Source organism: Osmia lignaria, chromosome 5 (genome assembly GCF_051020975.1).
Source record: "Osmia lignaria lignaria isolate PbOS001 chromosome 5, iyOsmLign1, whole genome shotgun sequence".
NCBI classification, from domain to species: Eukaryota; Metazoa; Arthropoda; class Insecta; order Hymenoptera; family Megachilidae; genus Osmia; species Osmia lignaria.
In genome coordinates, this window is record NC_135036.1 from 5412270 (window position 1) to 5425647 (window position 13378).

General features: G+C 34.2%; 1 protein-coding gene across 12 annotated transcripts in view; it reads right to left on the reverse strand.

Annotated features, from left to right (window-relative positions):
• Window positions 1-13378, reverse strand: part of LOC117607823 (octopamine receptor beta-1R) — a 120239-nt gene that overhangs the window by 36715 nt on the left and 70146 nt on the right. For 2 of the 12 annotated variants that reach the window (XM_034331957.2, XM_034331958.2), the window contains exon 1: window positions 12608-13080. The exons of 7 other annotated variants lie outside the window; for them this stretch is intronic. The gene's annotated coding sequence lies outside the window, so the exon portion shown is untranslated. Of the gene's footprint in view, window positions 1-7495; window positions 7945-12607; window positions 13081-13378 lie in introns of those variants that run through there. 3 more of the 12 variants (XM_034331960.2, XM_034331961.2, XM_034331959.2) reach the window with 2 other exon arrangements.

Below are 13378 nucleotides of genomic sequence, written 5' to 3' on the forward strand. Positions count from 1 at the left end.
CGCATATTTATCTTGCCCGAAGAATGTCTTCCTTTCAGGTATTCGAAGTAAAGAGCAAACAATAGGGTAGGTAGACTCGTGAAATTAGCAGGAGGAAAGAAAATGGAGTGGGGTCTGAATAATTTCCTTCTCGTTGGAGCTGTTGGATGACCAACACCATTAGTCATAGCACATACACCATAGATTCATCCTCGCTATATTTTTTATGAAGATGCCTAACTGAAGGTTGGAAGATTTTTGGTAAAGGTACCTAACTGAAATTTGCAAAATTCTTGATAAAGGTACCTAACTGAAATTTGCAAGATTTTTGGTAAAAGTAGCTAATTGAGGCTTGCAAGATTGTTGGTAAAGATATCTAACTGAAATTTGCAAGATTCTTGGTGAAGGAACCTAACTGAAATTTGCAAGATTTTTGGTAAAGGTACCTAACTGAAATTTGCAAAATTCTTGATAAAGGTACCTAACTGAAATTGCAAGATTTTGGGTAAAAGTAGCTAATTGAGGCTTGCAAGATTGTTGGTAAAGATACCTAACTGAAATTTACAAGATTCTTGATAAAGATACCTAACTGAAGGTTGTAAGATTTTTGGTAAAAGTAGCTAATTGAGGCTTGCAAGATTGTTGGTAAAGATACCTAACTGAAATTTGCAAGATTTTTGGTACAGCCAAACATCCTAATCATGATTCCTAATCCTTACTCATCCTGTACTTCATACCCTTCTTTAGTCACACTGTTCCTTGACCATCGTCCCTACCACTACACATCTCCATCAATAGAATATAAAAGCCAGGATGATTTTAGAACAACCAGACGTCAGAGTACCCACCAGTTCAGTGCATAACCAATAAAGTTTCTAAGAGTTTAATGACTTTAGAACTGGAAAATCATTATTTTATGCTTTGTGTTTGAATTAAAAGATGAGTTGTACTACTAGGCAATCAATTTTCTGGTTTAGTTATTCAGCAGACCCAATCTCTAACCACGAACATCGTAACTGGGAATAATTCCAGAATTCTGGAGGTGTTTGATGCATTCAGAACAGCATCGTCCTAAATCACCTACGATTGGACATAAAGGACACCCTTCCATCCCTCCTGTGTGAACAACTTCATACTCTGGCTCTCTAGGTAGCTGAGGTACAATTGGACCTGGATGAAATTTGTCAGTCCAGGGCAAATAGAGACTAAGATTGTTATGCAACTGTGGTAAAGGATTCAATCTTAGCCTTGGCTGATGTTTGGAAAAGATTGTTGATCTTCAGTTAGTTATCTTCACCAGGAAATTCAGTTTGGTACCTTTGCCAAGAATTTTGCAAATTTCAGTTAGGTACCTATAGGAAGAATTTTGCAAATTTCAGTTATCTACCTTGACTAAGAATTTTAGACCCTTCAGTTAGCTATCTTCACTAAAAATCTTGCAAACTTCAGTGAGCTACCTTTATGAAGAATCTTGCAGTCTTCAGTCAGCTATCTTCACCAGGAATTTTACAAATTCCAGTTAGGTATCTTTACCAAAAATCTTGCAAATTTCAGTTAGATACCTTTATCAACAATTTTGCAAACTTCAGTTATCTACCTTGACCAAGAATTTTGCATCCTTCAATTAGCTTTCTTCACTAAAAATCTTGCAAGCTTCAGTTATCTACCTTGACCAAGAATTTTGCATCCTTCAATTAGCTTTCTTCACTAAAAATCTTGCAAGCTTCAGTTATCTACCTTAATCTAGAATCTTGCAACCTTCAATTAGCTACCTTTACCAAAAGTCTTACAATCTTCAGTTATGTATTTTTATCAAAAATCTTGCAATTTTCAGTTAGCTAACTCCACCAAGAATTTTGGAATCTTCAGTTAGCTATCTTCAACTGGAACCTCTTCTTACCCACCTTCACTAACAGTGTTTCTACCTCTACTTATGCTACTATCTTAAAAAGCTTTTTAACTCTTTTAGTTATGTTTATCACGAGTCTCTCAAATTGATAAATAACTGATAATCTAATATTCTATATTCCATGCGAATACTAATAGATTTTCATACGATAAGGCTACAGCTGTTTAGAGAAGGCGTTCTAATCTCGACTAATGTCTCTAGAGACATGGATAATAAGCTTTCAGGGACGAGTGTCGCGTTTCATTGGGCCGGCTTCATTCATACTCCGGTGAAAAGCAATTTAACACAGAGGGATTCTGGTTTATCGTTAGTATGTTAATATTATGAACGAAACTTCATAAATAGCTGGGAAACTTTGGTTGAAATGAAGGGTGTCTGTTTCACGTGGTAATGCTTGCATGGGTCTGGGAACTTTGTTGCGGATGATGTTGCATCGTACCACTTTTGTTTCAGATTAATATATTAGCAAATTTACCCTTTGTTCCAGTATTCTAACTTAGTAAAAAGCTTTCTGTCCATTGTTTGTATTTTATCCAAATATGGTAACGTATATAGTTACCGAGCCCTAGATGATTAACCCTTTTCCTTAAAAAATAGAAAATATAATACAATGCGTTTTTTGCCTAATTCAGAATAAAATTTTATTATTTAACCCTCGAACAGTGACGCCTGGGTCAATCGTAACCCAACCAAGAACATCAATCTAAAATTAAATGTATAATTTTTAAATAAAAAAATTTTAAGTATTAGAAACTAATATGAAGTATCGAATTAAATTAGAATTGTGGTTCTCTCCATGGTCCGCCGTCCGAGGATTAAAAACCGCATTTTATTATATTTCTTATCTTTTTACCGCGTTTAAGGTTTTGTTTTGCATTCTCAAAGCAAGTTCTAATCAAGTTCTAATTTTCCTTTTAATGAGAGGGTCCCCTTAATTAAGTCGCTCCAATTCTTTCTATACTTTACGTTATTGTTCTGATGACCCATGTTTCTAGGATTACACAGAATGAAAATTGACGTGGTCCGAGAAATACGGGATGTTTCAGTTTCCCTATTTTTCGCGACGTCCAAGACGTTTCGCTTTGTGTCAGGGTCATTATCGGCCGTTTCATCTCGATCTATCGCCGACACATCCGCCGGCTGGTCGACGCGTGAACGTTATTACAGCAAGTCAAGCTGAGCCAAGGTCTAGATCGCTTCGTCGTGACAGATACCGCGTGAGAAACACGCGGTTTACTATTGAGAGGCGAAGCTTCAATGGACGTAATTAATGGCACCCGAAACGCCGTAGTTCCGGCGGAAACGCGAATAGGCACACGGTCGACGCGGATACTCGGACTGACTCGATTTCCTGCGTGGACGAGATCGATGATGGGCAACAGTAACAGAATAATTTTTGTTAGATTCGTTTTTTATTCTTGCAGAATATTAACATTCTACAAGATTAAAAATAATCGTTTTGAATTTATTTATTTTTGAAGATTTCACGGCACGGTATGTATGTATTATTTATTTTTATTTGGACATTGTCTCGCGACTCGTTCAATTAACTTATTAGTCCGTTCTAACTTTATACTCGGTTTCTGGAAAGATACCAGAGGCTTTATTAAGCTGGATTATTTCAGGACACTAATTTAATTGGAATTAATGTTACTTTAACAAGTACAATGATTACTTTGTTGAGGGACAAAAATGACTGCAAACGTTAGTCAGAAACTCGGTATACTGTTTCTCTTGAAATATATTAAAATATAATGAATATATATCAATGCAAAATTTGTAATAAATGGGAGCACGAATCATGTACAATAAAAGGTGTAATTAATTAAAATTTGTCTGTTCGATATGCCATTAAATAATTCATTATTTATTCGAGCTTTGCAGTTTTATTATTAATTAATGCTACATGCATTCATTAAGTGTAATTAATATAGGAATTGTATTTCTTAAATAATGCTACTCTAATGTAAATTATGTTATATACACTACCATTTAAAAGTTTGGAAACAGTTGAACAGAATCTTAAAAGGATAAGTTAGAAATTTTGTATTCTAATTAATTCATACTATTCTCTCAATTAACTATTCATATTATTCTATACTGTTCACAATAAGTAAGTAGTACAAAACAAAATATTTTTCATAAATGATCATTTCCAATACAATAACAAATGATAACTTTATTAATAAAAAGATATGACTGCTTTGAAACTTTTGAAGAATAATATAAATGTATATTGGTAATAGCATAGTACTTGTATGTTCATGAAGGTATGTTCAAATAATTGATAGTATTGTGATTTTGGTTTAACAAGAAATAATATTAATATTATTCTTTTTCATTACACTATCCCATTCATAAATACCAATATCCCAATCAATACACCCAATTTATAAAAAGGACAAAATACATATTTTTAAAAAGCGAAAAATGTAACCCTTCTAATAATGTCAATTAGAAATAAAATGGTCTTTCTTTTAAATATCTTATTCAAAACAAAAATTACCCTTTCATCCTACCTCTCTCTACTTCAAAGATAAAATCATGAATTATAATAAGAAAAACATAATAACTAAATACCAATTAATCATATATCGCATCATTAGCAATATGGATAAATGAATACCAATAAGTATTGATTTTCAACGATTCTAAGAAGATTAAATCGCAACGGTATCAAGAAAGAAGCGCTATCTTAGCTAAGAGCCAATTGAAACGTCAGAAACGATTTGCTTAAACGTGTTCGTGGTTCAAGCAGAACAAATTACGATGTCGTAACTGTCGTCTCGAATATCAAGATTCGCGTGGTGGATACTCGCGAGGCTCGTTAAAATAGAAGCGGAAAACGATCGCAAGGTACGAGCGTTGAACCTTCAAAGCGTCGAGGCGGAGCTCGGCCGGAAGCCTTTAAATTATCCCCGCGATCGTGAATATAGAACGAAAGGTGCAAAATGATGGAGAAATCGTTTGATGGGACATCTTGAGCGTAACGAGCTGGTCGCTTGATGAAACGTTAATAATAACTATGCTTCGGGTAACGATCCTTATGTTTCTTCAGCTTGCTACGACATGGGACTTGCATTCGAAAATACCGCGGCGGCTTGTTATTAGTGGAACGAAAGTGGATCAAATTTGTTGGCAATCGCGAAATATTATTTTTAAAAACGAAGGTTTCTACGCTCGGACAAGCTGGTTTATTCAAGAAAGTTAAATTCAATTTTTAGAGCTATCAATAACATTGTTCATATTCATGTATTTTTAGATTTGTTTGAATAATTATTGACCTATATTATTTCTGTAACAAATACTATATTAATTTATTTGAAAAAATATTAAATTTGTAAAGTATTTCTCTCAGATGTTTCTGATATTCTTTTACGTATTTTTATTATTTATTAATATTTCGTTTGTAAATAATCAAGCACGAAATTATTATTTGTAATTTTTAAATACTTCACTTAGATACATTATATCTGGAGTTAAAAAAATAATAATCCTTTTCTGTCTAAAAACCATGCTCTTATTACAATTAGAACTATTTTTTAATTGCAAAAAATAAAACATTTAAAAGTGCTCAAAAAATAAGAAAAAATTTATACACTGATTTTGAAAATGAAAATAGTATGAAATACAAAATTAAATTAAAATTAAGGCTTTCTCCATGGTCCGCTGTTCGAGGGTTAAAAAACATTGTTGTTCATATCAGGTGTCGATGTATTCTTTTTTTTAATATTTTTCAAAGTATCAGAGATTTTTACGTTTTAAATTTGAATCTCTTTTAATAAAATAATATCAGAAAGCTTGGATACTAAAAATCATTTATTTCTGCTTGAAATTTAAATACAGAAACAGTTAGCTTATATTTGAAAAGATTCATTAAAGTATTATATCTCCGTTAATAGACTTTTTGATGTCACTGGTTACTCACTGAAAGCCGATTAAAATGCTTTTCTAAAGCTTCAAAGCCTTCCGAGATTACAAAGGCCTTAAAAATTTCAGACTTCTCAGTGGCTCCGTCAAATTCAGAGATAGTATAAAAAATTTCAAGCGATCCCCAAAGCTTTAAACCCGAATCCCTAGAGCTCGATTCGAAACAGACCTTGTCCACCTTTATCTGTTCGCCTCAAACCCTATCAATTATAACCACGTTTCATGGTGGTACCTGCATGACCAATTATCCAATGACAGAGAAACAAAAAAACGAAAGATCATAAATCGTGTCTTTACGTCAAGAAGACACGTTACGTGATCTTGATGCAGATCTCGTTGAAATGGAATGAAAATTACATAAAATTGTTTGTATTTCGAAATGCAGAAAGCATGCAATGGAAATGGAATAATTACAAAAAGGGAAACGAAGGGGTTAAAGAGAATATTCTATAACACAGCGCTGGAATAAAGGGTTATATACCTTTGATAAAGGGAAAATTATATATTCTGTTAGAACACTTTCCCAAATTTTCATTTAAGAATTCGTGAAACTATCGGATTAATAAGCTTCAAAAGGAATGAAAGTCTATTAGTATGATAATTGAAACTTTAAAAGCGTTTTACTCGAAATGCAATTTTCAAAATCGCTACCAGAAATATTTAAAAGGTTACTGAACCAATTTGGATGAAACTTTGTAGTAATATTCTTTAGACTAGAATCTAGTACTTGACAAAATGAATTTTTAATTCGTCCATTTTTTCTCTTTTTATTTACAACAGAAGTTGAAAATTTATGTCTGAAATTACAAGTTTAGATTCGCACAGCTGCCATTTTGTAAAATATTGATATTTTCCAAATCAGCTACGACAAGTACTAGTTTCTTTTGTCTACTTTAATGTAAAATTAAAAGAACTTGTTTCAAATAAAAGCTTATGAAGATATATCTGATACCGCAGATGGTGTTTCAATAAAACGGGTTAGAATTAAATGGCAACCATTTTATTCTATTGACAGATATAAAAGTTCAAATTTTCAAGAATTATTAAGGAAATCCTATATAATAAGATATATATATTGAATTTTTAATAAACCATAATTCTGCATCTATAAACAAATTTTTTCATTTTCCTTCTTATTTAACACCCCTTAACCCTTGGATAGCGGACCATGGAGAGCCCCAATGTTAATGTAATTTTGTATTTCATACTTTCATTTTCTAAGTTTTACTCTGTTCCCTTAAAAATTATTGCTCCTATATATGAAACTCATTTACTTAAAAATTTTTTATTATTTACAACATTTTTTAATGCTTCTCCTTATTTAACTACTCAAAATTATGTGATCTCTCCAGGGGGTCTATAGCCTCATGCCTGAAAAATTTTAATCGCTCCTGCTATAATATAAATTTCCATTTCAAAATGACATAAATCGCCAAAGGTCAACTATCGACGAATATCTTAATAATTCAGCGAATGTATTCAATTTTCGGTAAAGACCAGTTTTATTCGCCGTATCACGCAAGAACTCGTACAACGGGAGAATAAACAACGCGTTCAGATCGAAAGGTTAGCATAAGACCTTCGTGAGAGGAGAACACGCAGAGAGAGGGGAACGGGGTATTGGGAAGAAAATAATGTCGACAATAGAGCAAGTTCAAGAGGGCTGGATTTACATACTGCAATATTCATAGAGACCGCTCGGACGCCACAGTTGCCGGACGTTTGCGTATGCAAATCGGTGCACACCTAGGAGACGATGGATTGAAAGCGTTAGGTTGTCGTGGTGCACGACGTTGAAGAGCGTTTCATTCGATTTAACACGTTCCATAGCACAGTTCATTTGGAAAGTCATCCTCCGGAGACCGCGTCACTATAGACCGATTTGTTTATCTCTTATTGTCACGGTATTTCCGGCATTCGCCACCAGAGGGACATCCCCATTATACTCTCTCACAAGTGGTCACTCAATTATCCGTCCACGTGTACACTCACGATCAAATTAAGCTTCCTTGGGGAAAATGACTAAGTCGCGAATCTTCGTCCTTTCCCTCAGGCGGTCCCGAGGAGACTGACGGTGGAGGGGAGACGGTCCCGTACGCGCGGGTCTGCCTCCCCCCACCACTTGCGTACGAGCATTTACGCGGGAGAATTTGAATTGATATTTATGATATTATTCATATTTCTCAGTTATATACTACATTTTATAATATATAATAATTCAAAATTATATTATTTTGTTTCTAAATTACTTTTAATATTAATATTGTTGAAATGAAAATTTGGAGAACTTGAAAGTGAATGAAACATGATCCCTCAAGTGAAAAATAAAGCAACTAAGTATTATTAATTATTATAATATTAATATTAAAATTTGGAGCTTCGTTAGAATATTGAACTAATAATTTTGTAACTTAAAACAAGCAATTTGCAACTTTTCACTATGCAATAATTTAATGTGTTAAATTGTTTTGTGATTATTGCATTGTTTATACGTTCGTCAAGTCGCAGTAGCATATTTTCTGAAGCTTCAAACGCCAGCTTCTTCAGTGACTCAGATTATTTGACTAATTGACCAGTCATTGTGTTAAGAAACACATGTACTTGAACTGCCTCGTTAAAGACACTGTCGACAAGTTTTTTCTTCGCGTCGATTTAATTATTTAGCACGTGACATATCTTTAATAAAATATCCTGAAAAATATTCCGATTGCTCGAAACGATTACAGTGTAATCGAACGGTATTGGTAATTCATCAATCATTCAACGACGTATATTCTTAGATGTTGTAAACAATCGAAGCATCATTGCAAGAGTCACAATTACGTAACCATAAGAATGTACACCTTAAAGAATGAACTCATCCTTCCGCAAATGATGATTAATTGATTCTTAAGTAAACCGGAGAAATATTTTAATAACACGTTTTATGTCATTCTTGAGCGAAAAGAAACGTTTCTTGGAAACAACTGAAGGCCACTGTTAATTCCTCGTTCAAACAAGTACTAATTACCTTAAATCTCAAACGTTCTAATTACTTCTGACGAAAAGTGCCATGGTACGAATAAAATTTCAGGAACACTATTTTGCTTCCAAGATTAACAATTTGAAATACAAACGTACGGAAACGATTTTAAACAAAGGCCTGGAGAAGAAGTTGGGCGACGACCGGATTTATTCAGAATTTATTCTCAAACCATTAACAGCATCCTGCCAGCAATAAAGCAACGACTTTTACAAACGATTCGATACTCGATAACAACATCGGAAACGGTTTTCAAGGCGATCGTTTTAATGAAACGCACAATGGAATCAACGGAAAGAGGACTGTCAATAAAGAGAGGTTAACCATCGAATGTCTCGGATCTATTTTATCGATGGATCTCTTACGTACGCGTGCCAACTCCTGCCATTCCGTCGATGAGTTACGTACACGTCCTTGTATACGATCAGACGACGAACTTGCAAAAAAAAAAACAGGGAATGGTTTGCGTAACCATTGAACGTGGTACGTGTTGTACTCTATCAGATACACGAGGAAAATGTTTGTTGACAAGCGTCCAACAGATTTGGGTGAATGGTGCTGTGTACAGACGTGTAGAAATGATGATGGACTTGTAATGTTTTGGAAGTACATAGTTGAAATTTTGCGAAGATTTTGAGAAAATCTTTGGATAAATTTGTTGGGGTATTTTAAGTTTGTGATTCTTAAAATGGTGCAAATAGGTAGAGGGCATGGTAGAGGGTGGGTCTTCCCTTGTGGAAGGGAAAATAATGTAGACTGATCTCTATCATAATTTTAAAATTCTGAGGTTCTAAGGTTTCAAAATACTAAGGATCCGAAATTCTAAGGTTCCAAATTTCTAAGGCTCTAAAATTCTAAGGTTTCAAAATTCTAAGGTTTCAAAATTCTAAGTATCCAAAATTGTAAGGTTCTAAAATTTGAAAGTTTCAAAATTTTAAGCCACTAAAATTGTAAGGTTCTAAAATTCTAAGGTTTCTAAATTCCAAGTCTACAAAATTCTAATGTTCTAAAACTCTAAAGTTCCAAAATTGTAAGCCTCCAAAATTCTAAGTTTCTAAATTTCTTTGGTTCTAAACTTTTAAAATTCTAAAATTTAAAGGCTCCAAAATTTAAAAATTCCAGAATCCTAAAATCCTAAAATCTTAAAATCCTAAGATTTTAAAATTCTAGAATTCTAAAATTCTGTAGCTCTGTCCTACCCCTTAAGAAAATCCTAGTTACACCAATGCTTTTAACCCTTTCGCTATAATCACCCCTGGTATAAATATTATCTAATTCATTTAATATCATAAATAATATTCATTCCTAGACCAAAAATAGCAATATTAAAACAGGATAAACAGTTACCTGAACTTCTTAACGTTTGTTGTTTAAAAATACAATAACTTTTGTTATTATATTTGCAAATTAAACACATATTCAAACAAATACCCTTTTATATAACGCGAGGAATGAAGTGAGTTTCTCACGAGAGTACGTAAAACCTTGAGGAATTCTCGTTTAAGGAAAAATGAAGTTTCCTTACTAACTCCACAGAACTCGGTTGCTTTTAGCAAGCAACAAATAAAGGCACTTGGATTTAAAGACGCTGTTGGAATTCTTAAAATTTGAATAAAGACGCACAGAAAAACTGAGGCAAAGTAGACAAAATGCGTAGAGAATTTTAAAAAGATTTATTTAAAAAATGTTTTTTTCCTTATCCCTTCCCATAATGCAATAATATAGAATAAAAAATTAAATGGTGTTTATTTCGCATGAAAAAGAGAGACCGTGTTTTCAGGATATTATTAAACTGACTCTATAAAAAGATACTTCAGTGTATTTCAAGAAACAGGAAGAATCCTTATCTCTCCATTCAGAAGATGAATTTTTAAATTCTTTGAAATTTAATTAAAACGTTCTTTTTCCTGCCGCAAGAAGCTGAACAACCGACACCTGCTCTCATTATAGTACAAGATTTCATTGCACATTATTTCTGACCTTTATTACGCTCAGCAATAAATATCGTTTTTGCTGAAACTTCAACAAAATAATTACAAGGTATCCTGTTATGTGTACTCGACGGTGATTTCTTTTTTCTAACGAAATGAAATAGTATTTATTACGCTTGCGTATGTAAAATCAGACAAGAGATACCGATTTTTCACATAACTGTTGCGTATTCAAAAGAATTTCAAAGAATAACTCTTTTGTTCTTTATTTACGATGTATCTGTCGGGTGTTTCTTTTATTTACTATGGTTGCGCGTCGTTCACGTTCCGAACATTTCTTGAATAAATGGGCCATTTCCCTGGTAACTGTTTAATAAATAAACAAATAATATCAGCGGGGTTGCGAAACGGTTTGTAACAAAGAAAATTTCCATATTCATGGAAATGGAATGCTTCTCTAAATCCTCTGGACTTGTTTCGAAATCCACTGCATCGAGTTGCAAAATCCTCGTAGCAGAGCATGGCGAAGCGTTTAGATACGCGTTTCGCAGCTGAAAACTCGAGACGAAGTTCAATTCGAGCATTCAGCTCGATCGTTTCCAGTTGTTTGAGGAGGGATCTGCATCGTGCATGAATTTTTCCACGCATCGTACGACAAACGACCGCTTTTATTTCTCGTTCGAGCCAGAGATACTTCTGCCAGCTTTATACCTTGGCATCGTTTCCCACACACCAAGATCGCACGGTTTAGCGAGCAACCTTCCCGATGAATCGCGCGAACCGACCTGTAAAGTAAGTTATTGTTTCCTGGACGATGGAGAGAAGTCTCCGGCAATTCACTCCGAATCGTGGTTGCGAGTTTACGAACCGCGAATGGGTCAAGACCGTCTGTTGTCTGCGGATGAATTGGCTGGTCGATACCAGAGATTTTTTCCTTTTTTAAGAAGTAAGGGTGGAATGTATTATATGATATAATAAATAAAATGGTAGGGTTGTTGATGATACAGGTGTTGATTCCTGTACAATAATTGACTCTTCTTAAAAAACAAAATAAAAAATGTAATATGTGTTTTGTAACCTTCGGATGACGGACCATGGAGAGATCCCAAAGAAAACCGCGACGGACCATGGAGAGATCCCAAAGAAAACCGCGACGGACCATGGAGAGACGCCCCAAAAGATCCGCGGCGGACCATGGAGAAACCCCCCAAAACAGCTACGGCGGACCATGGAGAGCCACAATTCTAATTTAATTCTTTACCTCACTATTATTTTTATTTTCTAAATTTTACACTATCCCTTTAAAAATTATTCTTGCAATATAGGAAATCTTTTTATTTAATAATTGTACATTTAACTTCAGGTAATTGTCATTGTAAAATATAATTATCTTTCGTATCCCAAATACTTTTTCTGCCAAATAAAATTATAGTTTGATAAGTATGAAACGCATTATATTATATTTTCTACTTTTTTAGGAAAAGAGTTAATCATTAATACAGAGGTCGATAGCTGTACATGTTTCTCTGTATGTTAAAATGGAAAGTACTTAGAAAAGTCACGAATGGTCTGAAGCGTTTTTAAGATTCTTATCGCCTCGTCCACTTTTCATAAGTTTTTTATCAAGAGACCTTGATTTTCAGACTAGATATTATTCATTCTGTATTTTTTTGGAAGTCTAAATTGTTCCTCGCATGTTTTTTGAGTGTAATTTACATGAATCTACGCAAAAATAATTCCCTAATTATTTCTGAGTCGTCAACTTACAGTAATTTGAGTTGTTCTTACACCATATTAAACTTAGTACCATAAACTGTTAAAAGAAAAAATGCAAACCTATTTTGAGCAAATTTTCTTCATAAGTCTCTACATAAAAAAGCTTCGTTAACCCTTTCAAAATATCCAGCAACTACTCGAAAGAAAACACAATTACTTTGAGCATGTTTTGAGTTTCTTCAACACAACACAGAAAGTACTCACAATTACTTTAAATTTTGCACAACTGAAAACACAAAGGAACTTTGTGTATTTTTCAAAACACTGGACACTAACTGCACAAAGATCCAATTCTCCTTAAATCTTCCTCAAAATCAGTCACAAAGATGTTCATCTCATTCACAATTGAAAGTACTTGAGTTTTGAGTAACACGATTCCACGTTCTTGTAATGCGACACACGTGACGCGAACTTTTCAACTGATTCGACCATGGGATAGCAAAATCGAAGTTCCACGCGTTTTCAACCGGCAAGGTAGCGACTCGACGCGTTCATGTTGCACGGACGACGCCGGTAGACTGAGCGTCGCGACGTGCCACGGCGCCGGGGTCCTCCCCCTCGTGTTCGCACGCTCTCGTTCCTTCTTTCTCGTCCAGTTAATCTCTTTCTTCGTTTCACTGTTTTTGACCACCTCTCACGCGACCACTGCTCTTTCTCTTTGACACTTTTTGTACAATTATTTATCTTTGACCATTCATACATGTTTTCTACTTCTATGGAAGAAAATATGAGTTTTCGAGATTGCATTCTCTTGTTCGAGTATGTTTTCATTCTGAAACTTTATTATGAGTTTTATGGCTGACTATCTCAGTTTTATTTTTCTCTCTTTCT